Raw genomic sequence first — 27,769 nt, 5'->3', positions numbered from 1 at the left:
GGTTGTCCTAGCTGGCTCAAATGCCTGGGTTTATATCCTGATCATTGTCCCTCCCGCTGTGCTCTCAGGCAATAGATAATTGGCCTGTTTTGCCTAATTAGCATTTTAGTGAGCTCTCTGGTTGGTCAGGTGTGGGCTAAGTTGCAAGCCCCGTGTTTAAAGGTGGATGTAGTCTTCTTCCCAGCTATGCTTAGGGATTCTTAGTTGGCCTAGGAAATTCCAGCTAGTCCTATCTCTCAGACACGCGTGACATTTGGTGCCATGACTCAGATCGGGAGACCTCCCTTGGGAGATCAATCCCCTGTCCTCCTGCTCTTTGCTCCATGAGAAAGATCCACCTATGACCTCTGGTCCTCAGACCAACCAGACCAAAGAACATCTCACCAATTTTAAATCGGGTAAGTGGTCTCTTTTTACTCTCTTCTCCAACCTTTCTCACTATCCCTCAACCTCTCTCCTTTCAATCTTGGCGCCATCCTTCAATCTCTCCCTTCTCTTAATTTCAGTTCCTTTCCTTTTCTGGTAGAGACGGAGGAGACGCATTTTATCCATGAACCCAAAACTCTGGCAGCGGTCATGGACTTGGGAAGACAGTCTTCCGTTGGTGTTTAATCACTGCAGGGACCCCTGCTTGATTATTCATCCACGTTTCAGAGGTGTCTGATCATCACAGGGACGACTGCCTTGATCTTCACCCTTAGTGGCAAGCACCACTTTCCTGGGGGGCAAGCACCCCCCATCCCATCTCTCCATGTCTCTACCCTCTCTTTTCTCTGGGCTTGCCTCCTTCACTATGGGCAACCTTCCACCCTCCATTCTTCCTTTTTCTCCCTTAGCCTGTGTTCTCAAGAACTTAAAACCTCTTCAACTCACACCTGATCTAAAACCTAAATGTCTTATTTTCTTCTGCAATACCACTTGACCCCAATACAAACTCGACAATGGTTCCAAATAGCCAGAAAACAGCACTTTCAATTTTTCCATCCTACAAGATCTAGATAATTCTCGTCGTAAAATGGGCAAATGGATCTGAGGCGCCTGATATCCAGGCATTCTTTTATATATTGGTCCCTCCCTAGTCTCTGTTTTCAATGCAACTCATCTGAAATCCTCCTTCTTTCCCTCCTGCCTGTCCCCTCAGTCCCAACCCCAAGTGTCACTGTGTCTTTTCAATCTTCCTTTTCTACCAACCCATCTGACCTCTCCCCTCCTCCCCACACTGCTCCTCTTCAGGTCACTCCCCACCAGGCTGAATCAAGCTCCAATTCTTCCTCAGCCTCCACTCCCCCACCCTATAATCCTTCTATCACCTCACCTCCTCACACCAGGTCCAGCTTACAGTTTTGTTCCGTGACTAGCCCTTCCCAACCTGCCCAACAATTTCCTCTTAAAGAGGTGGCTGGAGCTAAAGACATAGTCAAGGTTAATGCTCCTTTTTCTTTATCCGACCTCTCCCAAATCAGTTAGCATTTAGGCTCTTTTTCATCAAATATAAAAACCCAGCCCAGTTCATGGCTTGTTTGGCAGCAACCCTGAGACGCTTTATAGTCCAAGACCCTGAAAGGTCAGAAGGCTGTCTTATTCTCAATATGCATTTTATTACTCTGTCTGCTCCCAACATTAAATAAAGCTCCAAAATTAGATTCTGGCCCTCAAACCCCACAACAGGACTTAATTAACCTCACCTGCAAGGTGTACAATAATAGAGTAGAGGGAGCCAAGTAGCAACATGTTTCTGAGTTACAATTCCTTGCCTCCATTGTGAGAGAAACCCCAGCCACATCTCCAGCACACAAGAACTTCAAAATGCCTAAGCTGCCGCAGTCAAGCATTCCTACAGGATCTCCTCCATCAGAATCTTGCTTCAAGTGCCAGTAAAGTGGCCACTGGGCCAAGGAATGCCCGCTGCCCGGGTTTCCTCCTAAGCCATGTCCCATCTGTGTGGGACCCCAATGGAAATCAGACTGTCCAACTCCCCCACAGCCACTCCCAGAGCCCCTGGAACTCTGGCCCAAGGGTCTCTGACTCCTTCCCAGATCTTCTCAGCTTAGTGATGTGAAACTGATGTGACCCGATCACCTCAGAAGCCTCCTGGACCATCATAGATGCTTTGGGTAACTCTTACAATGGAGGGTAAGTACGTCCCCTTCTTAATCGATACGGAGGCTACCCACTCCACATTACCTTCTCTTCAAGGGCCTGTTTCCCTTGCCTCCATAACTGTTGTGGGTATTGATGGCCAGGCTTCTAAACCTCTTAAAACTCCCCAACTCTGATGCCAACTTGGACAACATTCTTTCATGCACTCCTTTTTAGTTATCCCCACCTGCCCAGCTCCCTTATTAGGTCAAGACATTTTAATTAAATGATCTGCTTCCCTGACTATCCCTGGGCTACAACCACACCTCATTGCCGCCTTTTTCCCCAGTTCAAAGCCTCCTTCACATCCTCCCCTTGTATCTCCCCACCTTAATCCACATGTATGGGAAACCTCTACTCCCTCCTTGGTGACCCATCATGCACCCCTTACCATCCCATTAAAACCTAATCACCCTTACCCCACTCAATGCCAATATCCCATCCCACAGCACACTTTAAAAGGATTAAAGCCCATTATCACTTGCCTGTTACAGCATGGTCTTTTAAAGTCTATAAACTCTCCTTACAATTCCCACATTTTACCTGTCCAAAAACCAGACAAGTCTTACAATTTAGTTCAGGATCTGCGCCGTATCAACCAAATTGTTTTGCCTATCCACCCTGTGGTGCCAAACCCATATGCTCTCCTATCCTCAATACCTTCCTCCACAACCCATTATTCTGTTCTGGATCTCAAACATGCTTTCTTTACTATTCCTTTGCACCCTTCATCCCAGCCTCTCTTCGCTTTCACTTGGACTGACCCTGACACCTATCAGCCTCAGCAACTTACCTGGGCTGTGCTGCCATGAAGCTTCACAGACAGCCCCCGTTACTTAAGTCAAGCCCAAATTTCTTCTTCATCCATTACCTATCTTGGTATAATTCTTCATGAAAACACAAATGCTCTCCCTGTCGATCGTGTCTGTCTGATCTCTCAAACCCCAACCCCTTCTACAAAACAACAACTCGTTTCCTTCCTGAGCATGATTGGATACTTTCACCTTTGGATACCTGGTTTTGCCATCCTAATAAAACCATTATATAAACTCACACACAAAAAACCTAGCTGACCCCATAAATCCTAAATCCTTTCCCCACTCCCCTTTCTATTCCTTAAAAAACAACCCTAAAGTCTGCTCTCACACTAGCTCTCCCTAACTCATCCCAACCCTTTTTTCATTACACATAGCTGAAGCGCAGGGCTGTGCGGTCAGAATTCTTAAACAAGAGCCAAGACCGCACCCTGTAGCCTTTCTTTCCAGCAACTTGACCTTACTGCTTTTGCCTGGCCCCCACATTATTCCGGATACCAGACCTGACCCCCATGACTGTATCTCTCTAATCCACCTGACATTCACTCTATTTCCCCATATTTCCTTCTTTCCTGTTCCTCACCCTGATCACACTTGGTTTATCGATGGCAGTTCCACCAGGCCTGATAGCCACTCACCAGCAAAGGCAGGCTATGCTATAGTATCTTCCACATCTATAATTGAGGCTACCACTCTGCCCCCCTCCACTACCTCTCAGCAAACCTTAACTCGGGCCCTCACTCTTGCAAAGATACTATGCGTCAGTATTTATACTGACTCTAAATATGCCTTCCATATCCTGTACCACCTTGCTGTTATATGGGTAAAAAGAGGTTTCCTCACTACACAAGGTCCTCCATCATTAATATCTCTTTAATAAAAACTCTTCTCAAGGCTGCTTTACTTTTGAAGGAAGCTAGAGTCATTCACAGCAAGGGGCATCAAAGGCGTCAGATCCCATTGCTCAGGGCAACGCTTATACTGATAAGGTAATTAAAGAAGTAGCTAGCATTCCAACTTCTGTCCCTCATGGCCAGTTTTTCTCCTTCTCATTGGTCACTCCCCCTTACTCTCCCACTGAAACTTCCACCTATCAATCTCTTTCCACACAAGGCAAATGGTTCATGGACCAAGGAAAATATCTCCTTCCAGTCTCACAGGCCCATTCTATTCTGTCGTCATTTCATAACCTCTTCCATGTAGGTTACAAGCCACTAGCCCATCTCTTAAAACCTCTCATTTCCTTTCCATCGTAAAATCTATCCTCAACAAATCACTTCTCAGTGTTCCATCTACTATTCTACCACTCCTTAGGGATTTCTCAGGCCCCCTCCCTTCCCTACACAGCAAGCTCTGGGATTGGCCCCTGCCCAGGACTACCAAATTGACTTTACTCACATGCCCCGAGTCAGGAAACTAAAATACCTCTTGGTCTGGGTAGACACTTTCCCTGAATGGGTAGAGGCCTTTCCCACAGGGTCTGACAAGGCCACCACAGTCATTTCTTCCCTTCTGTCAGACATAATTCCTCGGTTTGGCCTTCCCACCGCTATACAGTCTGATAATGGACTGGCCTTTACTAGTCAAATCACCCAAGCAGTTTCTCGGGCTCTTGGTATTCAGTGGAACCTTCATACCCCTCACCATCCTCAGTCTTCAGGAAAAGTAAAACAGACTAATGGTCTTTTAAAAACACACTTCACCATGTTCAGCCTCCAACTTAAAAAGGACTGGACAGTACTTTTACCACTTGTCCTTCTCAGAATTCAGGCCTGTCCTCGGGATGCTACAGGGTACAGCCCATTTGAGCTCCTGTATGGACGCTCCTTTTTATTAGGCCCCAGTCTCATTCCAGACACCAGCCCAACTTGGACTGTGCCCCAAAAACTTGTCATCCCTACTATCTTCTGTATAGTCATACTCCTATTCACCATTCTCAACTACTCGTAAATACCCTGCCCTTGTTTACACTCCAGTTTACACTTTGCCTTCAAACCATCATAACTGATATCTCCTGGTTTTAACTCAAACTGCCATCCTTAAGTCTCTCTTAAAGTGAATAGATAATCTTTGCTGACAGGGTACTTTCAACAAAGTACCCTCCAATACTTTCATCCTGATGAAGTCCTACTCTTTACTTTTACACTCACTCTTATTCTCATTCCAGTTCTTATGCCACCCTCTACCTCTCCCCAGTTATCTCCACCACACTAACTATCTCACTCACTCTCTCCTAGCCGTTCCTAATCTTCCTTTAACAAACAATTGCTGCCTTTGCATTTCTCTTTCCTCCAAAATTGCTGAGGCCTCGACTTACTGCTAACAAAAAGGGGATTCTGTATATTTTTAAATCAAAAGTGTTGTTTTTACCTAAATCAATCTGGCCTGGTATATGACAACATAAAAAACTTAAGAATAGAGCCAAAAAACTTGCCAACCAAGCAAGTAATTATGCTGAACCCCCTTGGGCACGCTCTAGTTGGACTTCCTGGGTCCTCCCAATTCTTAGTCCTTTTATACCTGTTTTTCTCCTTCTCTATTCGGACCTTGTGTCTTTCGTTTAGTTTCTCAACTCATCCAAAACTGTATCCAGACCATCACCAATCATTCTATATGACAAATGCTCCTTCTAACAACCCCACAATATCACCCCTTACCACAAAATCTTCCTTCAGCTTAATCTCTCCCATTCTAGGTTCCCACGCCACCCCAGTTCCTCTCGGAGCAGCCCTGAGAAACATCGCCCATTATCTCTCCATATCACCCCCCAAAAATTTTTGCTGCCCCAACACTTCAATACTATTTTATGTTATTTTTCTTATTAATATAAGAAGACAGGAATGTCAGGCCTCTAAGCCCAAGCTAAGCGATCATATCCCCTGTGACCTGCATGTATACATCCAGATGGCCTGAAGCAGGCAAAGAATCACAAAAGAAGTGAAAATGGCCGGTTCCTGCCTTAACTGCTGACATCCCACCATTGTGATTTGTTTCTGCCCCACCTTAACTGAGCGATTAACCTTGTGAAATTCCTTGTCCTGGTTCAGAAGCTCCCCCACTGTGCACCTTGTGACTCCCGCCCCTGCCCGCCAGAGAACAACCCCCTTTGATTCTAATTTTCCTCTACCTACCCAAATCCTATAAAACGGCCCCACCCCTATCTCCCTTCGCTGACTATCTTTTCGGACTCAGCCCACCTGCACCCAGGTGAAATAAACAGCTTTATTGCTCACACAAAGCCTGTTTGGTGGTCTCTTCACACGGACGTGCATGATAATGTATATGCAGATTTTTAATATTACTATGCATTTTGTGTCTGTGAAATATTTATAATAAATTTTTTAAGTTTTCAATAGAGCTCTAGACAAACTCTAAAGAATCTAACATGGATTACAAATGCCTTCACAGTTTTGCTGACCTTATTTACGTCTCTAATCTTGCCACTTCCAGTTTGTACACTATAGTTTGGTCATTCACATTTATTCCTCAGATCTCCAAGCCTGTGCCTGTACTCTGCTCTGTTTCTCTTCCTCTTCTCATTAAGTCACCTTAATTGTCAATATCTTCTCTGGCACCTTGTTTGTGTCTAGGTTAAGTACTTCTATGTATTTCCAGCATATTCATTGCTTTCTTTTTCTTCTCTTTTTTTTTTTTTTTTTTTTTTTTTGAGATGGAGTCTTGCTGTTGTTGCCCAGGCTGGAGTGCAATGGCACGACCTCAGCTCACTGCAACCTCCGCCTCCCAGGTTCAAGCGATTCTCTTGCCTCAGTCTCCCGAGTAGCTGGGATTACAGGTACCTGGCTCCACGCCTGGCTAACTTTTTGTATTTTTAGTAGAGACGGGGTTTCACCATGTTGGCCAGGCTGGTCTCAAAATCTTGACCTCAGATAATCCATTCGCCTCAGCCTCCCGAAGTGGTGGGATTACAGGTGTTAGCCACTGCTCCAGGCCCAGAATATTCATTACTTTCACTGTCATTTATCACTTATTCATATATTATAATTGCTGACCTTCTTCTCTGTATCTCCCATTACAATATAAGTGTCAAAAACATGCAGACTGTGTCTTATTCACCCTAACATCCCTGGCCCCTGCTTAGTGTCTTGGACTAATAGACCCTCAATAAATATTTGCTAGGAATTAATTAATTAATAATGGGATGGTTTATTTCATATTCTTGAGGCAGCTATAATTTTACTTTTAATGTGAAGCCATTTTATAATCAGTATTTAGATGAAATCATAAAGTCCTACCATCCTATAATGTGTAGATTAGAAATCACTACTTGGAGTAAAGTTCTCTCCTGTCATTCATATTGCAAAGTTTGGTTTCGACATCATCTATAACCTAAACTACATCTTGATTTAGTTATTAGGATTAGCGCATCATTTAAGTGTTCATCACACTCTACTTTTGCAGCTTCCAAAGTGGTATTATCTGGGTCATTTTGAGGCATGATCAAGAGCAGAAAACTAAGTCAAGCGATCATACAGTTAATGAGGGCATCCTGTTGCTAAAATCAAAACCTAATGTGGATCCTTGACTTGTTATGAACATTTGGCTCGGGGAATGCAAAAGGCTATTGTTTGGAGAATAGTGATTGACAGTCAAGAGCCTTATATGGTGGCCCTTACTACAATGGACTTACCATTTTCCACAAGCCAGTCCTTAGTGTAACAAGTAAAGAAATCTAATTTTGTCAGCACATTAACAATGGGTCCATTTTCCAGGGATGGGCTCGAGATAGGCAAGAATAAAAGACTAATACGTCAGAATTCCAATCTAAAATTAATGGTTGAGTGGACTAGAATCACTCATCAGCACATCCCTGTAGATGAACTGCATGCAAAGCCAAATAAGCAGAAGGCTGCTTGGTGAACATGGGACACAGAATAAGGGCAGTCAGTTGTTTCATTATAATGTTTAATGGCATTGCATTTTGAAAGCCTGATGTGCCCTGTTCCATGGGAATGAAATTTCTGTGACTCAGATGAAGATTCACAAAACCTGAGGAGCACCATCCCCCCCCTTCACTAACCATACCTTGCCAGATGGCCAATGACAACTTGGGTCTCTGTGACCCCTTTTTCTTTGCATTCCTGGATGAATAACATCCCATTCCCCGATCTCATATGCATCTGCTGGTCAGCTTTTTCTTTTTGTTATATTAGAACATTCATTGTGGTTATTGCCAAGTTGGTCCCAGCAAGCCATTATGTCTTTTTTTTTTTTGAGAGGGAGTCTCGCTCTGTCACCCAGGCTGGAGTGCAGTGGCCCGATCTCAGCTCACTGCAAACTCCGCCTCCCAGGTTTACGCCATTCTCCTGCCTCAGCCTCCCGAGTAGCTGGGTCTACAGGCGCCCGCAACCTCGCCCGGCTAGTTTTTTGTATTTTTTTTTTTTTTTAGTAGAGACGGAGTTTCACCGTGTTAGCCAGGATGGTCTCGATCTCCTTACCTCGTAATCCGCCCATCTTGGCCTCCCAAAGTGCTGGGATTACAGGCTTGAGCCACCGCGCCCGGCCGCCATTATGTCTCTTTAGATGATTTTGCAGATCTCTATTCCAATTCACTATGTGTTCATTTCAAATTTCAACTTTCAAATAACTTTGTTTATTTCTCTGATTCTTATATTTTGAGGAAGCATTTCACTTTAGAGTCTGTACACTGAAAACAGAAAATTAAAAGCAGAATATTTTTAATGTTTCATCTTATGGAATAGGAATTAGGAATATTACTAATGATGGGATCTATCCGTTAGAATATTTATTAGACATTTTAAACTATTCTTCTGCATGTGCATTCATATACACACACATATATATGCACACAATATAGGGCAATTATTGTTAGTTCTTAAAGTTTTTCTAATTATCTCTTAACCACAGATAATATAAGAGGAAGGGGAAGGAGAACAGAAAGAAAAGGGGAAGGAAAAGAAGAAGAAACTTAATCATCCAGATTTATATTAAACAAAATATATTGCAACGTGTGTATAGCTTCAGTTTGACGAATCAGTCTCTAATATTTAAGCCACATCTAGCTGTTTTTTTGTTTGTCTGTTTTTGAGACGGAGTCTCACTGTGTCACCCAGGCTAGAGTGCAGTTGCCCAATCTCTGTTCACTGCAAACCCTGCCTCCCAGGTTCAAGGGATTCTCCTGTCTCAGCCTCCCAAGTACCTGGATTACAGGTGTGTGCCATCACACCAGGCTAATTTTTGTATTTTTAGTAGAGACGGGGTTTCACCATGTTGGCCAGGCTGGTCTCAAAATCCTGACCTTAAGTGATCTGCCTGCCTCAGCCTCCCAAAGTGCTGGGATCACAGGCATAAGCCACTGCACCCAGCCCCCATCTAATTTTTTAACACCATCTTTTCCAAGTATGCTTTCATTCTAACAAGTATTTTCTTCTTCATCTTTTTTTCTTTTTTCTTTTTTTTTTGTTTGAGACAGAGTCTCCCTCTGTCGCCCAGGCTGGAGTGCAATGGTGCAATCTTGGCTCACTGCAACCTCCACCTCCCGGGTTCAAGGGATTCTCCTGCCTCAGCCTCCCAAGTGGCTGGGACTACAGGCATGTGCCACCATGCCCGGCTAATTTTAGCAGAGACAAAGTTTCATCATGTTGGCCAATCTAGTCTTAACTCATGACCTCAGATGTTCCACCTGCCTCAGCTTCCCAAAGTGCTGGGATTACAGGCATGAGCTACTGCACCGGGCTTTTTTTTTTTTTTTTTTTTTCCAGACAGGTCTGGCTATGTCTCCCAGGCTGGAGTGCAGTGGCATGATATCGGCTCACTGTAGCCTCGGCCTCCCAGGTTCAGGCAATTCTTGTGCCTGAGCCTCCAGAGTAACTGGGACTACAGGTGCCCACCACCATGCCTGGCTAATTTTTGTATTTTTAGTAGAGATGGGGTTTCACCATATTGGCCAGGCTGGTCTCAAACTCCTGACCTCAGATAATCCACCTGCCTTGGCCTTCCAAAGTGCTGGGATACAGGCTTGAGCCACCAGGCCCAGCCTAACAAGCATTTTCTGTTATTCTTTATTTCTGAATTTTCAATAAGTCCTAGATATGTGCTGTTGTTTCTTTTGATGCTCTACTGTATGCTGTACAAGGATTATTTCATTTTGAACATAATTTCAGTTTGATGCTATGGTTATTTATCGTATGTGTTGTTTTGCTGTACCTTTTTTTTTTTTTTGAGAGAGAGAGTTTCACTCTTGTCACCCAGGCTGGAGTGCAACAGCTTGATCTTGGTTCACTGCAACCTCTGCCTCCCGGGTTCAAGGAATTCTCTAGCCTCAGCCTCAGGAGTGGCTGGGATTACAGGTGCTCGCCACCATGCCTAGCTAAATTTGTTTTGTATTTTTAGTAGAGACGGGGTTTCGTCATGTTGGACAGGCTGGTCTCGAACTTCTGATCTCAGGTGATCCGCCCACCTTGGCCTCACGAAGTGCTGGAATCACAGGTGTAAGCTGCCTGTACCTATTTTTTTTTTTTTTTTTTTTAACATCCAGCTTACGTTACTTCAGCATCTCTTTACTGTTAACTTCACTGAAGCCTTTTTTTTTTTGTCTAGGAAAATGAAAAACTTAAATGTTATACAAAATTGTACTAGATTGATTTGCTTTTTTTTTTTTTTTTTTTTTTTTTTTTGAGACAGAGTCTTGCACTGTCGCCTAGGCTGGAGTGCAGGGGCACAATCTCAGCTAACTACAACCTCCGCCTCCCCGGTTCAAGTGATTCTCTTGCCTCAGCCTCCCAAGTAGCTGGGACTACAGGTGTGTGCCACCACACCCAGCTAATTTTTGTATTTTTAGTAGAGATGGGGTTTCACTATATGTTGTCCAGGTTGGTCTCGAACTCCTTGACCTCAGGTGATCCAGCCACCTCGGCCTCCCAAAGTGCTGGGATTACAGGCGTGAGCCACTGCACCCAGGTCCCAAAATTGAATTAGATTGAAAATACAGGCCGGGTGCGGTGGCTCAAGCCTGTAATCCCAGCACTTTGGGAGGCCGAGACGGGCGGATCATGAAGTCAGGAGATCGGGACCATCCTGGCTAACACGGTGAAACCCCGTCTCTACTAAAAAATACAAAAAAACTAGCCGGGCGAGGTGGCGGGCGCCTGTAGTCCCAGCTACTCGGGAGGCTGAGGCAGGAGAAGGGCGTAAACCCGGGAGGCGGAGCTTGCAGTGAGCCGAGATCCGGCCACTGGACTCCAGCCTGGGCGACAGAGCCAGACTCCGTCTCAAGGAAAAAAAAAAAAAGAAAATACATAAAATTCCTCTGTTAAATTTCTATGAAAGTTTCTCAGTACTTATTCTTAACTTCTGATCAGTAACAAATAGTTCTTTGATGGGTACTGATGTCCAAACTACATTTTGAGTAAAACTATCCTGTAAAATAGGGATTATTTTTTCTATTTTTTTGTTAAAAACAACAACAACAACAGTGGCTTGGATAGTTAAAGTAGCTTACTTGCTTTTTTTTTTTTTTTTTTTTTTTTTGAGATGATGTTTAGCTCTTGTGCAGGTTGGAGAGCAATGGCATGATCTTGGCTCACTGCAACATCTGCCTCCTGGGTTCAAGTGATTATCTTGCCTCAGCCTCCCAAGTAGCTGGGATTACAGGTACACGCCACCATGCCCAGCTAATTTTTGTATTTTTAGTAGAGACAGGGTTTCACTATATATTGGGCAAGTTGGTTTCGAACTCCTGACCTGGTGATCCACCCACCTCAGCCTCCCAAAGTGCTGGGATTACAGGCGTGAGCCACCACACCCGGCCCAGCTTATTTGCATTTATTCAGATAATTAATGGCAAAGACCAAATTTGTACCCAGGATTGATTCCAGGTTCTGAAGTTTTAAATAAGCATGATATAATAATTCTGTTCTATAATGGTTCGAGAATAATTCTAAACTTGTGCTGCCCACTAACTGCTAGCTACACATGGATTTTTAAATTTTAATTGTTTTAACTCGTTTAAAACTAATTTTATTTCTTCAGTTGCACTAGTGACATTTCAAGTACTGAAAAGCATGGACGTCTAGTGGCTACCATATTGGATAGTACAGACAGAGGGCATTTGCATCCTCACAGAACGTTCTATAGGACTGTCCTGCTGTAGAATATCAATAATTTATCTTAGAGATCATTTGTTTAACTTACAAGTTTGTATTAGATACTTTTGGGTTGCCTGGTTGGCACACAACAACACTCCCTCCCTCTTCAAGAAATTTCCCTTTCATCCCTAAACAATAAAATAAGGCGGTTTGTTTATTTATTTATTTATTTATTTATTTATTTATTTATTTATTTTTTGAGACAGAGTCTTGCTCTGTCACCCAGGCTGGAGTGCAGTGGCGTGATCTCAGCTCACTGCAAGCTCTGCCTCCTGTGTTCACGCCATTCTCCTGCCTCAGCCTCCCGAGTAGCTGGGACTACAGGTGCCCACCACCACACCTGGCTAATTTTTTGTATTTTTTAGTAAAGACGGAGTTTCACAGTGTTAGCCAGGATGGTCTCGATCTCCTGACCTCGTGATCTGCCCGCCTCGGCCTCACAAAGTGCTGGGATTACAGGCGTGAGCCACTGCGCCAGGCCAAAATAAAGCAGTTTTTAATCTTCCATGACTCTCTGACCCATCTCATCAGTCATAGCTGATTGAACCAGCTAAAGCCAAGTCAGTTAAATGTGTCTTTTATCTCTAGGAGAAAATGTATAGAGATTTTAAAGCAATTTACTTTGGTGAAAAAGTAATAATAAGTTACTAATTTGCTAATTAGCTAATCCCAATTATGTCAGGGTTTTTGTTTTGTTCGTTTGTTTGTTTTGAGACACGGTCTCGCCCTGTCACCCAGGGCTGGAGTGCAGTGGCAGATCTTGGCTCACTGCAACCTCCGCCTCCTGGATTCAAGCAATTCTCATGCCTCAGCCTCCCCAGTAGCTGAGATTGCAGGTGCACATCGTCAGGCCTGGCTAATTTTTTGTATTTTTGGTAGAGGTGGAGTTTTGCTCTGTTGGCCAGGCTGGTCTCAAACTGCAGACCTCAAGTGATCTACCCACCTCAGCCTCCTGAAGTGCTGGGATTACAGGTGTGAGCCACCATGCCTGGCCCCAATTATGTCTTAAGAGGAAAAAAAATAATAAAGGCCTACAAAGGGAAATTGGACCTAGGGTCTCAAAGAATACTTAGTCCCAGGTGAAACAACTGTAGTCAAGAGATGAGGCTGCAATGCAATAACATGGGGGCATGTAGCACTCTGTGGATGAGATGAAGGAGGGGTAGTTACCAAGGAAGAGGAACTAGTCATGAGCTTTGTACATATACTTATAGGCAACAATGAGTGTGTACTTACTACCTACTAACTTTTTTTTTTTAGACACAGCCTCACTCTGTCACCCAGGCTGGAGTGCAGTGGCACGATCTCAGCTCACTGTAACCTCAACCTCCTGGGTTCAAGTGATTTTCATGCCTCAACCTCCTGAGTACCTGGGAGTACAGGCATGAGGCACCACACCCGGCTAATTTCTGTAGTTTTTAGTAGAGATGGGGTTTCACCATGTTAGTCAGGCTGGTCTCCAACTCCTGACCTCAAGCGATCCACTGCTCTTGGCCTCCCAAAGTGCTGGGATTATGGATGTGAGCCACTGCACCTGGCCTACCTACTAAACATTTTTTAATGTTACATCCATTATTTCATCCAAAGATCCAAACAATCCCAAGTTTACCAATGAAGGAATTGAAGCAACGGAGACTTACAGAATGTTAGGGCATGGCTAAAAGCCTTGGTGGTTGCTGAAACTTCATGCTACTGTTGTGGGAAATTTAGGACCTGAGAGACTGATATGGAGAACAGGAGGATTGTTTATTTAAGGTATGCACCCGCTTGGTGGATTCACATCTAAAAAGATGAGCATTGAACAAAGACCGAGTGGGGTTTTTATTAGCAGGCTTACAAAAGCAAAACAGAGGCAGTTAATTATATGATAGGTCACATAATCTATAACATAGCATAACTTGTGACCTTGCATAGCTGGTGGCCTTGTAGCTGCATTGAAAGAAAAACAAGAACTGGCTAAATACAGGCATTTGTAAAACATAGTCATGCTTAAGAAGCCAGGGACAGGAGTAACAGTAAAGAAATTTGTCTTTCTTTTTTTTTTTTTCTTTTAACCTTGCTCTGGAGGGGAGGGGTGTCTGGAGCCCATTGCTTCTCAAACAGCATTATCTTGTAACTGTCCTTGAAGTGAGCTTGCTAGGCAGAGGAAAACTTGTTCTTTTCTTTTTAACCCTTGCCTCGCTTGTTACTTTTCTTGGAGTGAATGAATGCATATTTATTTTTAAATTTCTGCCTCATTTTCTCTCCTTTGATGCCTTTTCTAAAAGAAGTTTAAAAGAAGGTATCACTATTACTTAATTCTGCATGAAGAGACAAGTTTTCTTCTTTAGACAAAGGTTGATATTTATGCAGAGCTATTAGCTGAGTGGTAGTTTGCCTAGCTACTATTGCCTTTATGGTTGATTGAATGCTTCTAACAAAGAGAGGTAAGAGACAATGGAGTGTTAGGCAACTTCTTAGTATGGCCAGAACTTCTCTTATTAAAGTCTTGAAGCTTCTGAAAAATGAAAACCAGTGCTCGGGTGGGCAGGCGGCAGCGGGGGGACCCGCGGAACGGCTTTGTATGCATCCCGACGATGGGCGGCGGTGCAACCACCTGACAGAGGCCGGGGCACTAGATGCACCTTCTGCCCGCATGAGGAGGAGAGGCCGGTAGAGGACTGTGAACCAAAAGTTGTGCCCCGGGATGGACTTCACCACACAGCCCAAGCCTGCCACAGCCCTCTGTGGCATCGTGAGTGCTGCCGGGGAGATCACTTACCCTCTGGGGGTAAAAGAGATCACCAACAAGATCACCACCGACGAGATGATCAAACACCTGAAGATGGTAGTGAAAACCTTTATGGATATGGCTCAGGACTCAGAAGATGAAAAACAGCAGTGTCTCCCCACTAGCCTTGTATCTTGCATCTGAATTCTCCTTCAGGAACCCCAATAAAGATGTGTGTCTCCTTGTAGCATGTTGTTAGGCTGATATCTTTTGTATCTATGCCCCAGAAGGTCCATATACTTCCCATGATAAACTTAAGGACATATTTTTGTTTATTACCAGACAATTAAAAGGTTTGGAGGATACAAAGAGTCTGCAGTTTAATAGATACTTTTATTTATTAGAGAATTTAGCTTGGGTTAAATCATGTAACATCTGCTTTGAATTAGAAGATTGCAATGAAATTTTTATTCAGCTTTTTAGGACTCTCTTCTCAGTGATCAACAATAGCCACAATAAGAAGGTACAAATGCATGTGCTAGATTTGATGAGTTATATCATCATGGAAGGAGACAGAGTTACTCAAGAGTTATTGGACTCCATTCTTATTAACCTCATTCCTGCACATAAGTACTTAAATAGTCCTTTGACCTTGCAAAAGTGCTATTGGAAAGAACAGTCCAGACTATTGAGGCATGCATTGCCAATTTTTTCAATCAAGTCCTGGTGCTGGGAAGATCATCAGTAAGTGATTTGTCAGAACATGTATTTGATCTGATTCAGGACCTTTTTGCTATAGATCCTCATTTATTATTTCCATCATGCCACAGCTTGAATTCAAACTAAAGAGCAATGATGGAGAAGAGTGATTAGCTGTTGTTCGACTTCTAGCTAAATTGTTTGGCTCCAAAGATTCTGATTTGGCAACACAAAATTGTTCTCTTTGGCAATGTTTTCTTGGATGGTTTAATGACATTCATGTTCCTGTGAGATTAGAAAGTGTGAAATTTGCCAGTCATTGTTTAATGAATCACCCAGATTTAGCGAAGGATCTCACAGAATATTTAAAGGTTAGATCACATGATCCAGAAGAAGCTATTCATCATGATGTCATTGTTACTTTAATAACAGCTGCCAAGAGAGACCTGGCCTTAGTCAACGATCAGCTGCTTGGCTTTGTAAGGGAAAGAACACTGGATAAATGGTGGCAAGTAAGAAAAGAAGCTAGACGGGTCTGGCTCAGCTTTTTAAGAAATACTGTCTTCATGGTGAAGCAGGAAAGGAAGCTGCAGAGAAAGTCAACTGGATAAAGGACAAACCTTTGCATATTTATTATCAGAACAGGATTGATGACAAACTGTTGGTAGAGAAAATCTTTGCTCAGTATCTTGTCCCCCACAACCTGGAAACAGAAAAGAGAATGAAATGCTTATATTACTTATATGCTAGTTTGGATCGAAATGCTGTAAAAGCTCTCAATGAGATGTGGAAGTGTCAGAACATGCTTCGGAGTCATGTACGCGAACTGTTGGATTTGCACAAGCAGCTTACATCAGAGGCTAACTGTTCTGCCATGTTTGGAAAACTGATGACCATAGCAAAGAATTTGCCTGACCCCAGGAAAGCACAAGATTTTGTGAAGAAATTTAACCAGGTTCTCGGCGATGATGAGAAACTTCGGTCTCAACTGGAGTTATTAATCAGCCCAACCTGTTCTTGCAAACAAGCAGATATTGTGTGAGAGAAATAGCCTGGAAACTTGCAAATCCTAAGCAACTAACAAATCCTTTTCTAGAGAAGGTCAAATTTTCCGTTGGAGAGAATTGCGCCTGTGCACATTGATTCAGAAGCCATGAGTGCACTAATGAAACTGATGAATAAGTGAATAGAGGGGACAGCAGATGATGAAGAGGAGGGTGTAAGTCCAGATACAGCTATCCGTTCAGGACTTGCACTTCTTAAGGTTCTATCTTTCACATATCCTACCTCGTTCCACTCTGCAGAGACATATGAGTCTTTGTTACAGTGCCTAAGAATGGAGGATGACAAGGTAGCAGAAGCTGCTGTACAAATTTTTAGAAATACAGGTCACAAAGTAGAAACAGACCTTCCCTAGATACGGTCAACCTTAATTCCCATTTTACATCAAAAAGCGAAGAGTGGGGCTGGCGCAGTGGCTCACGCCTGTAATCCCGGCACTTTGGAAGGCTGAAGTGGGTGGATCGCGAGGTCAGGAGATCGAGACCTTCCTGGCTAACACGGTGAAACCCTGTCTCTACTGAAAAATACAAAAAATTAGCCGGGCATGGTTGGCGGGCGCCTGTAGTCCCAGCTACTCAGGAGGCTGAGGCAGGAGAATGGCGTGAACCCGGGAGCTAGAGCTTGCGGTGAGCCGAGATCGCACCACTGCACTCCAGCCTGGGTGACAGAGCGAGACTCTGTCTCAAAAAAAAAAAAAAAAAAAAAAAAGCAAAGAAGGGTACTCCACACCAAGCAAAACAGACTGTGCACTGTATACATGCCATATTCACAAATAAAGAAGTGCAGCTTGCACATATTTTTGAGCCACTCAGTGGAGTCTGAATGCTGATGTGCCAGGACAACTTATAATCCCATTAGTTTCATTGGACCACATTTCTATGTTAGCACCAGATCAGTTTGCTTCCCCAATGAAATCTGTAGTAGCAAATTTTATTGTGAAAGATCAGCTAATGAATGACAAGTCACTAGGTGAAAATAATGGAAAACTGTGGTCTACAGATGTCAAAAGGTTTCCCCTGAAGTACTAGCAAAGGTATAGGCAATTAAACTTCTGGTAAGGTGGCTGTTGGGTATGAAAAACAACCAGTCTAAATCTGCCAATTCAACCCTTCGGTTATCAGCGATGTTGGTTAGTGAGGGTGACCTGACAGAGCAAAAGAGGATCGGTAAATCAGATATGTCTCGGTCGGGCGCGGTGGCTCAAGCCTGTAATCCCAGCACTTTGGGAGGCCGAGACGGGCGGGTCACTAGGTCAGGATATCGAGACCATCCTGGCTAACACGGTGAAACCCCGTCTCTACTAAAAATACAAAAACTAGCCGGGCGAGGTGGCAGGCGCCTGTAGTCCCAGCTACTCGGGAGGCTGAGGCAGGAGAATGGCGTGAACCCTGGAGGCGGAGCTTGCAGTGAGCTGAGATCCGGCCACTGCACTCCAGCCTGGGCGACAGAGCCAGACTCCCTCTCAAAAAAAAAAAAATCAGATACGTCTCACTTGCAGTTAGCTGCTGGTAGTGCCATAATGAAGCTTGCTCAGGAATCTTGTTACCATGAAATTATTACCCCAGAACAGTTTCAGCTCTGTGCACTTGTTATTAATGATGAGTGTTACCAAGTAAGGCAGATATTTTCTCAGAAACTGCATAAAGCACTTGTGAAGTTACTGCTTCCATTGGAGCATATATCCCATATATGGCGATATTTGCCTTGTGTGCCAAAGATCCTGTGAAGGAGAGAAGTGCACACGCACGACAGTGTTTACCGAAAAATATCAGTATACACAGGGAATACATTGAGCAGAACCCTATGGCCACTGAGAAATTATTATCACTGTTGCCTGAATATGTAGTTCCATACATGATTCACCTGCTGGCCCATGATCCAGATTTTACAAGATCACAAGACGCTGATCAGCTTCATATCAAAGAGTGCCTATGGTTCATGCTTGAAGTTTTAATGACAAAGAATGGAAACAATAGCCATGCCTTTATGAAGAAGATGGCAGAGAACATCAAGTTACCCAGAGATGCCCAGTCTCCAGATGAATCCCAGACAAATGAAAAACTGTATACAGTATGTGATGTGGTTCTCTGTGTTATAAATAGTAAAAGTGCTTTGTGCAGTGCAGATTCACCAAAGGACCCAGTCCTCCCAATGAAATTTTTTACACAACCTGAAAAGGACTTCTGTAATGATAAGAGTTCTATTTCAGAAGAGACAAGAGTACTTCTGTTAACAGGAAAGCCAAAGCCTACTAAAGTGCTAGGTGCAGTAAACAAACCTTTATTAGCAACGAGAAGGAAACCCTGTGTTAGAAGCACTGGTACTGAGACTGGAAGCAACGTTAATGGAAATTCAGAGCTGAACCCTTCAACTGGAAATCGATCACGGAACAGAGTTCAGAGGCAGCAGAAACTGGAGTTAGTGAAAATGAAGAGAACCCTGTGAAGATTACTTCAGTCACACCTGTAACGAATATTGACCCAGTAAAGAATAAGGAAATCAGTTCTGATCAGGCTACCCAGGCTACCCACTGCTACATCAGCAGTGACCAAGGAAAGAAAAGAACAGTAACAGCAGCTTGTGCAGAGAATATCCAACAAAAAACAGATGAGAAAGTAGATGAATTTGGACCGCCTGCCCCTTCCACACCCCGGAGAGGACGTTGACCCAAGTCTGAATCTCCGGGCAATGCAACCCAAAATAATGATCTAAATAAACCTATTAACAAGGGAAGGAAGAGAGCTGCAGTGGGTCAGGAGAGCCCTGGGGGTTTGGAAGCAGGTAATGCCAAAGCACCCAAACTGCAAGATGTAGCCAAAAAGGCAGCACCAGCAGAAAGACAAATTGACTTACAAAGGTAAAAACGCATTTGCAAAGGGAGAAAATGAAGACCAAACAGAAGCAGGCTCCAGTTTCTGCAAAAACTTGAAATCACAAATGTCCCTGAACAGAAAATGAAGCTCACTTCAGAACACACACTCTCTGCCTTGAAAACTACAGAAACTGCTACTTCTTTTTTCACAGACCACGGGTCCTCTGATGGAAATGTACAGCGGAAACTCTTGAGAGAGAGGCTAAAAGCAACTCTGTTCTCCCCCTTCCCCTAGACTTTTCTTATGAAAAGTCAGTAATTAAGCAAATTGCTTAACATTTGGTTCCAGTTCCTGCCTATCTGGAGTTTAAATGCATAGTACACCATAATTTCCACGCTGCAGTTTTTTTTTTTTTTTTTTTGAGACGGAGTCTCGCTCTGTCACCCAGGCTGGAGTGCAGTGGCCGGATCTCAGCTCACTGCAAGCTCCGCCTCCCGGGTTCACGCCATTCTCCGGCCTCAGCCTCCAGAGTAGCTGGGACTACAGGCGCTGCCACCTCGCCCGGCTATTTTTTGTATTTCTTAGTAGAGACGGGGTTTCACCGTGTTAGCCAGGATGGTCTCGATCTCCTGACCTCGTGATCCGCCCGTCTCGGCCTCCCAAAGTGCTGGGATTACAGGCTTGAGCCACCGCGCCCGGCCCACGCTGCAGTTTTTATTTTGAAGAAAGTAACAAGATGTCTTTACACTGACACTGAAAATTCATCCATTTTAGAGCCGGGAATTTACATGTTACAAAGGAAAAAATAGAAGTCTACTGAATTAATTTTTTTAAAGAAAAGAGATCAGATTAAATATTTCTTTGTTTTTCCTTTCGGAAACTTTTATATATAATTCTTTCTGCCTGCCTACTTTTCTGCAAAAATGAGATGTACAGATTTCGGTTCCCTGCTATGAAAAGTGATGTGGTGGCAATTTTATAAATGTTGCTTTCTGATTTTTATCAGAGTGAGAAAATAATTAAAATTATTATTGATTTGCAAGTAGTAAACAGTTCCTATTTTGATTTCCCCTCATTTTAGTTTAATATAATTTGCAATAAATGTACATACTGTTGTTTGTTTCATAAAGCATATCACCTTAAAATGGTTTTCACTCCTGTGATTATGTTGGAATATTTGGAATGTTAAAGGAGTGAAGACTATCCAGCATTTGGTTTTATAATATTTGTCACCAGATTTTTATTAATGTTAAAAAAAGTCAAATTTTTAAAAATAGTTGGAATTTGGCAGCTTTGTAAGGAAAGTTGGAGGTGTTTTAGGATTGCTATCAATTTTCAGCATTGTGCTATTGGGAAATAAGTGTTTTGCTTTTGTCTGATGGTCTGGGCTCATTTTTACATTTATTTTAGAAAACTGTTGCATCAATGTATTATGTTTCTTGGCATTGTTCAGCATAGGTAATGTGTGCACTTTTTGTGTACACATAATCATATTTAAGTTTTTTGATTAAAATAAATGCTTCTAGATGTCATGGCAGTCTTTTTAATCTTTTTATCATATGCTTTCTGGTGAATTTTTTCATGTTAAAGAGCTAAAGTCATAACATGATTACAGTCAACTCTCCTGTATCTGTATAAAATAGTGACTATACCTCAGTTTTTAAATTTTGTGATAGTCATAAACTTAGAACAAAATAATGAAGGCATGTAAGACCTGATTCTGAAGGAACTTGAAATTTGTCTTTTCTCATGTCCAGAGTTCTGTCCTGCCCCAATGCCCACTATAGGGTCATCTGCAAAGCTCTAGCAGAGTGTGCTCACTCCATTGCTAGCATGGGTTAGAGGACACAAATAACACTTGTGTTGTAACTTGGTCTTGATAGCCTGTAGTGTATGTGGGATGTAAAACAAACAATAAAGTGTGTCAAAGGTGGATGATTCTGTTAGATTGAAGTTCGAGAGTAAATGTCATTTATATTTCTCATAGATAATCAAGAGTTGGCTGTGTATTGATGGACTGAAAGGTGGGTAATTATTTTAAATATGAATATACACACACATTTAGGTATCAGAAGATGCTTAGGGAACAATGGATACCAATGATAGAAAACGATACCTTTACAGGGGCAGAAAAAGCCCTACTCTTCCTTATTGCCTCTTCAGAACCCTTTAGAAAGTATAAAATACTGCCTCCAACTTGCTGAAAAAGAGTATCTGTACATAAGCATCAGAGAAGTCCCTCAAGCAGTCAATAGGTGTGTTCTATTTAGAAAGTTTAAAGTTCTCTTAGCATCAGACAACTTGATTCCTAAGGTTTCCAATGTGTCACCAACAAAAGGTGCATTGATAGGGACCTTGTCTCTTCCTCCCTTTGATTAACTGCCCAGCATCATGGTTTACTAGATTACCAAGTGTTACATCATATTAAACAAAATGTAGCAGAACCATCTGCATCAATATATTCCTGTTTAGATTTTTGCAGGAGAGTAGTTACTTAAAAGGTCCTTGTATGATATAAATGGCCCACCCCAATTTTGTAACATGATGCAAGTGTCTGGCACTAAGGGAAGCAAGAGTAGGATTGTAGAAAGATCAAGCTGATGGGGAGGGACTTGTTTACGGGAATTTTCTTAGTTTTCCTTTTTGAAGGAAAACATAAAAATCCCTTAGGAATTTGGTATTCATAGCTCAGAGAACTACAACACGAAAGTGCAGACTTATATTTGAGAATTAATGTCAACCCTTTGTGTCTAGTTTGAAGCTTCTTGTATTTGTCTAAAACTACAAGCCGGAATTTTCTCCTTTGATAAAAAGTGTGTATAATGTAAAGCAGTTTTGCATATTCTTGTGCTGCACATGGGCTGAATTAAAAAAAAAAAAAAAAAAACTTGAAGCAGAACCCTGTAATTTGTGTAAATGACAAGTGTAAAATCCTACCATAAAATGCTAAAAATATGCACTGTTTTGAATAAAACCAAGAAATGCAGCATTAAAAAAATAAATAAATAAAAGAAAAAACAAAAATGAAAACCACCTTCTAAAGAGAGAATCTGGAGACCACCCTTTCCAAGTTTGAATGGGAACATGGGCTAATTTTCTCATTCTTGCAGTTATTTTTATAATTGCCTTTCTATTGTCATTGATTTCCAGGCAGCAATTAGTTAGATTGAACTTTCTACATATTCTTCTTTCCTGGGCTAGGAGGTAGTCTAAAGCTAATCTATTCTGATAGATAGCATTCCTCATTTTTCTGGCTTGCTGGGCCAGTAAATCCAATGCATTTGCTGTTTCATTAGTGATGATTTTAAGTACTACCTGCAACTTTAGGATGGGGTTAAGCATGCAAATAGGAGTGCAGTATCTCCATGACTTATCTTGTGCCCAGGTAGCTGGCTTATAGTATTGAATTATTCTTTCAGGGGGCTAATTTGTGTATTTCCAACCTCTTATTTTTATATCTTTCTTTACATCTAAATCTTTTTTGTTTCTTTTTCTAACTTCATCATAGACGGGATATCCTGAAGTTTCTCCTTGTTGCAGTGGGAGTAGGAAGAAAGACGGTCTAATTGTTCTAAGCACATAGGCCTCTGTCTATTTGGTGGGCAATTGTCAGTAGGCCTGTGGTCCGCAGATCCAATAGAGACCAGAGGATGCTTGCCAGGTATTTGGAGTTTTAAGCTGATACCAGGTGGGGTTTAGAGAAGAGAAATGGGAAAACGGATTTGGATAAGGTGATTTGGAGTCATCTCTGCCTTGCCACAAAGTTTTTTTTAGTGTTTCATTGTAACATTGCTGTCTCAAGCAAGTTAGTTCTCTTACTAGGTCTGTAAAGACTTTTCCCTAGTTAGCAACATAGTATCTCTTGATAACAGACGTTTTTAGGAGCCAGACCCTTGAATTTAGGTAGCTTCTGGGAAAGAGTCAGTCAGCATAAAATTACATTGTGGCATTAACTCTTTTGCTTCCTAAGGCTGTTGGTCTCTTATGTTAGCTCCTCTACAAACATAACATAAGGAAACTGCCTAGGCTGCTGGCAAGGTTTTCAGCCAGCTGAGCAAACAGGTTTTCAGCTAAAGGAGGAGGCTCTGGTAACTTCTGGTCTACATGCTTATAGAATGACTTAAAGACTTGGAATTGTTGCTGGGCTGGACCGGTCCAGGTTCCTTTTTTGATAACATACAGGTAGGTTGCTGGGTATGTGTGTATGTAGACATGTATGGGGTAACCTGCAGTCTACATGAGTAAGTCTGGCTTTAGAATGGTGAAATTTACAGGATTACAGGTTTTTGTTTTATAATTTGGTTTTACCAGTATTTTGGTAAGCATAATTGACTTAGGGTGCCACGATATGCAATACTGACAATCTTTCTCTGGGGTCTCAGGGGAACAAGGTGGAGTTACTCTTGGCATGCATACATATTTGTGGTCATTTGTATAGTATCTTTTCAAAGGCAGGTGACTACAGACGGGTGAGTCTTGGTGTGCTGCCTGACAAGCATCAAAATATAGAGAAATAGGCCTTCAGTAAAAAGGAGGGACCTTGGTTTGGTTTAAGAGGGGACCTTCTTTTGACCTTGCACAAATTTCAAACCATTTACCAGGTAAAACCTTGGGGTCATAACAGACATAAGGCTGGTTATTTGCTGGGTCACAAATTGAGTAGGTGCTCTGATTATAAGTACAAGTTCTTAAGCGAGTCCTTGTACACTCATACTACATGTGGTACAATAAAGTTCTAGTTATACTGTTCCTTGACTAAGTAGTATGTGTACAGTGGGGACACCCTTCTATAGGTGCTTTTTCTAGCATGGTTAAGTGTGGGTAACAACAGCAAAACAATGTACAGCATATTCATACCCAGCAAGGACAGAAAAGGTCCTTGCCTGGGGGAGGAGGTTGAGCACAACAACAGAACAATAATAAAACAGTTAGTATTGCAAGGAAAACTACTAGTGTTAAGATTTTTAACCACATTAGCTTGCTTGATGAGACTTTAAGCTTTGGCCATGCGTAGACTAGTCAGCTTCCGGAGTGTGACTGGAGCAGGGCTTGCTGTCTCTTCAAGCTTCAGCCGTGCATAGACTGGTCAGCTTCCAGAGTGACCAAAGCAGGGTTGTCATCCTCAGCAGCAACTGGGTCTTGTCGCAGGATCAGCCGGGTCAAATGGCCTGGATCTTGCTGGCTGGTTCACTTGGCTAGAGCTGCCAGTCTCAGCTGACTGTGGTGGATCCAAGGCACAACACCTGCAACTTTAACAACAGTGGGAGTGGACAAGGTTACATTATGGGGCCCATCCCACATGGGTCCTAGAGAAGTTGGGTTCTACTTTTTAACTTAACCAGAGTCTCTAGGTTTAAATGGGTGTCAGGCTTTCACGTACTTAACTATGAAGACTTTGCATGGCTATTTCTAAAGCCTGTATTTGCTTTCTTAAGGTTAATTCCTCTAGTTACTGGAGATCACCTTTAATTTGACTTATGACTTGGGGGTGGCCGACCAAACAAAATCTTGTAGGGTGAATACCCAATTTGTTTGTTGGTGGTGCACTGGACTCAGAGGAGGACCGTAGGCAAGACTTGATCTCATCTCAGATGAGTTTCTTGGCAATATTTCTTCAGTAGCTGCTTGAGTGTTGGGTTCATGCGTTCCACTTTTCTTGAACTTTGTGGTCAATAGACTGTGTGTAACTTCTATTTTATTTTTAACAGTCTTCTTAAATCTTGCACTGTATTAGCTACGCATGCCAGCCTATCGTCTGACTTTAAAGTTAGAGGCAGTCCAAACCTGGGGATAATGTCGCTTCTTCTGTCCTGGTGGGGAAAGTCTCAATCCGTCCTGAAAAGTTGCAAATAAACGCTAGCATATACCGATAGCCTCTGGCACAGGGCATTTCAGTAAAGTCTATAAGCAAGCTTTCACAAGGCACAGCTCCTTCTCCTGTTCAGTTTCCCAGAGGAGGGGTTCTTTTTCTCCTTCTTTGTAACTTCGTATAATGGCTTAGCCATCAGGGAGAAATTTGGAATCCAGATATGGCAGAATCTTGCTGCCTTCAACTTTTAATGTGACTATGGGCTCCTGGAGGCTTAATGAGAAGGAGCCTGGTCTGTGTTAGTCTTTATATCTTTCAGTCTTTGCTAGCTTGATTAGATCAGTATCCAGTTCTTCTAGGGTATGGCAGCTTTTAGCTGGTGACTTCTTTATACCACGGCTTTTACCACTCTCTTTATTACCTTCTGGACATTCGTATTTTTAGTGTTTTTTTTTTTTTTCTTTTTGCATTGTGCACATGGATCTGTTTTTAGCTTTGTCTGGCTCTCAAATCTTTGCTTAACTTGACTTCTTTTACGTCTGCATCTATATCTTCTTACATTGGTAGTCTCTCTTTTTATGAGGGCTGCCGCTGACAGATTGGCTTTTTTTTTTTTTTAAGCTTTCAATCTGCTTCTTTTATATTTCTTGAGTTCTCTTGCTCTTACGGTCGGCAGGGCCAGGCAATGGCACGGGCCTCGCCCTCGTGCACTGCAGTCTGTTTCTCCTGTTTCTTTCTGATTTCTTTTCTTTTACTTTTTTCTTTATTTTCTCACACTTACTCTTTTGGGCTGGGTAGGATCTGCACAGCTGTAGTTCACTCCTAGGTTGTCACTGGTCCAGAAGCTTGGCAGATGCCTCCCGCAAGTTGTAAGAATTATGCCTTTCTATCTCCTTTGCTCTTCTCCTGGCACTGGTCCCTGTCCCTTTCTTTTTCCAGATAGAGCCAGGCTGGGGAGAGGGACTTAACCTTTGGCGTGTCTAGTTGCCTGGTTCTGCACTTGTTGCTTTTGCTTTTTCTTGTTTTGCTTCCTGGTCACAGTTAACATACACTTTGGTGGCCACTTTTATAAGCTGGGTGGCATTCATGCCTGCGGCTTCTGCTTGATGTCACCCTGGGCTTGCCGTATAAATGCTGTGTTCATCATGCACTGATTTTCAGCAGCCTCAGGGTCAAATGGGGTGTAAAGCCAGAATGCTTTACAGAGTCTGAAAAAGTAGATACTATGTCAGAATCAAAATAGACTGATCAGACCCATTGGTGATATATGATAACCAAGCAGAAAGTAGATTTAGCAAGTAGTTAGTACTAGTGGTCATAAAAACTGCGTTGAAGGGGATTCATATAATATTCCAAAATACTATGTAACCAACTGTCCCAAATATAAGAATTAACTGAAAGGGTGATCTGGTAGATAAAAACCCTTAGAAGACCTTTAGATGACCCTATTTACTGAATTATAAGTGCGGTTCTGATATGGCCTCTAAAGTTTCCAGTATTTGTTTCAGACCAGATCCAGTGTATTACAATGTCATCTTACAGAGCAGAGTGGGTCAGTGGTTATATGAACAGGGAATTGTCGTTCACAACCAGTTGGGTTGTGCTCAAACTAACTTCTTTAGGCAAGTTATTTGACTTTTCTGTATCTCAGTTTCCTTATCTGTAAAATAAACATAGTAGTTTCCATTTCATATGGTTATTGTGAGGATTAAATGAGTGAATACATATGAAGCACTTACAATAATGCTTTGCACATCGTATGTGTTAACTATTGTGATTTCTGGGAAAGACCCAGACATTTTACTGAAAACACTGAAATCCTGAAATCTGTATAACTGTGTATATTTACAGCTTCATTGAGAAGACTCATGAAGCTTTATTTTAAAAAGTGCACCATTTGAATTACTTACAACTCAAAAAAACTAAGGAAATGGCCGGGTGCAGTGGCTCACACCTGTAATCTCAACACTTCGGGAGGCTGAGGTGGGCGGATCATGAGGTCAGGAGTTCCAGACCAGCCTGACCAACATGGTGAAACCCTGTCTCTACTAAAAATACAAAATTAGCCAGGTGTGGTGGCAGGCACCTGTAATCCCAGCTACTCAGGAGGCTGAGGCATGAGAATCACTTGAACCCGGGAGGTGGAGGTTGCAGTGAGCTGAGATCGCACCACCGCACTTCAGCCTGGGCTACAGAGCCAGACTTTGTTTCAAAAAAAAAAAAAAAAAAAAAAAGCTTCTGTCTAATGACCATGCCTTGGATATGAGTTCCCTTGGACTATATAAGGCTCTATACTGACCAAGAACCAGAATCAGTGGACCTCAACTGATACGAGATTGCTGAAGGATGAAGCTTTTGGGAGTGCAGGGAGGGCAGAAGAATATGGTAAGTTTATTGCAACCTTAGAGAGTGTGAAAATACTATTTGGCAAACAAATGCCACACCTTATTGAACTGGTGTCAGGACTCACTCAGTGAATAGCAAACCACCTCTCCTAGCTCCAGTACTAGTGGCCAACTGAGAGGATAGGTGTAATTTTTTTCAGCTGTTGGCATGCCCTTCATCGGTTTCTCCTTCAGGGATCTTTCCCCACCTCG

The 27,769-nt window shown here is 42.5% G+C and overlaps 1 pseudogene; it reads left to right on the top strand.

The window, feature by feature from the left end:
• The first annotated feature begins 14,765 nt into the window (after positions 1–14,765).
• Positions 14,766–19,437, top strand: LOC702920 (sister chromatid cohesion protein PDS5 homolog A-like; annotated as a pseudogene).
• The last annotated feature ends 8,332 nt before the right edge of the window (positions 19,438–27,769 follow it).

This window comes from Macaca mulatta, chromosome 1 (genome assembly GCF_049350105.2).
Source record: "Macaca mulatta isolate MMU2019108-1 chromosome 1, T2T-MMU8v2.0, whole genome shotgun sequence".
NCBI classification, from domain to species: Eukaryota; Metazoa; Chordata; class Mammalia; order Primates; family Cercopithecidae; genus Macaca; species Macaca mulatta.
The sequence above is the reverse complement of the archived record's forward strand: the minus strand, read 5'-3'. Positions and strand labels throughout refer to the sequence as shown.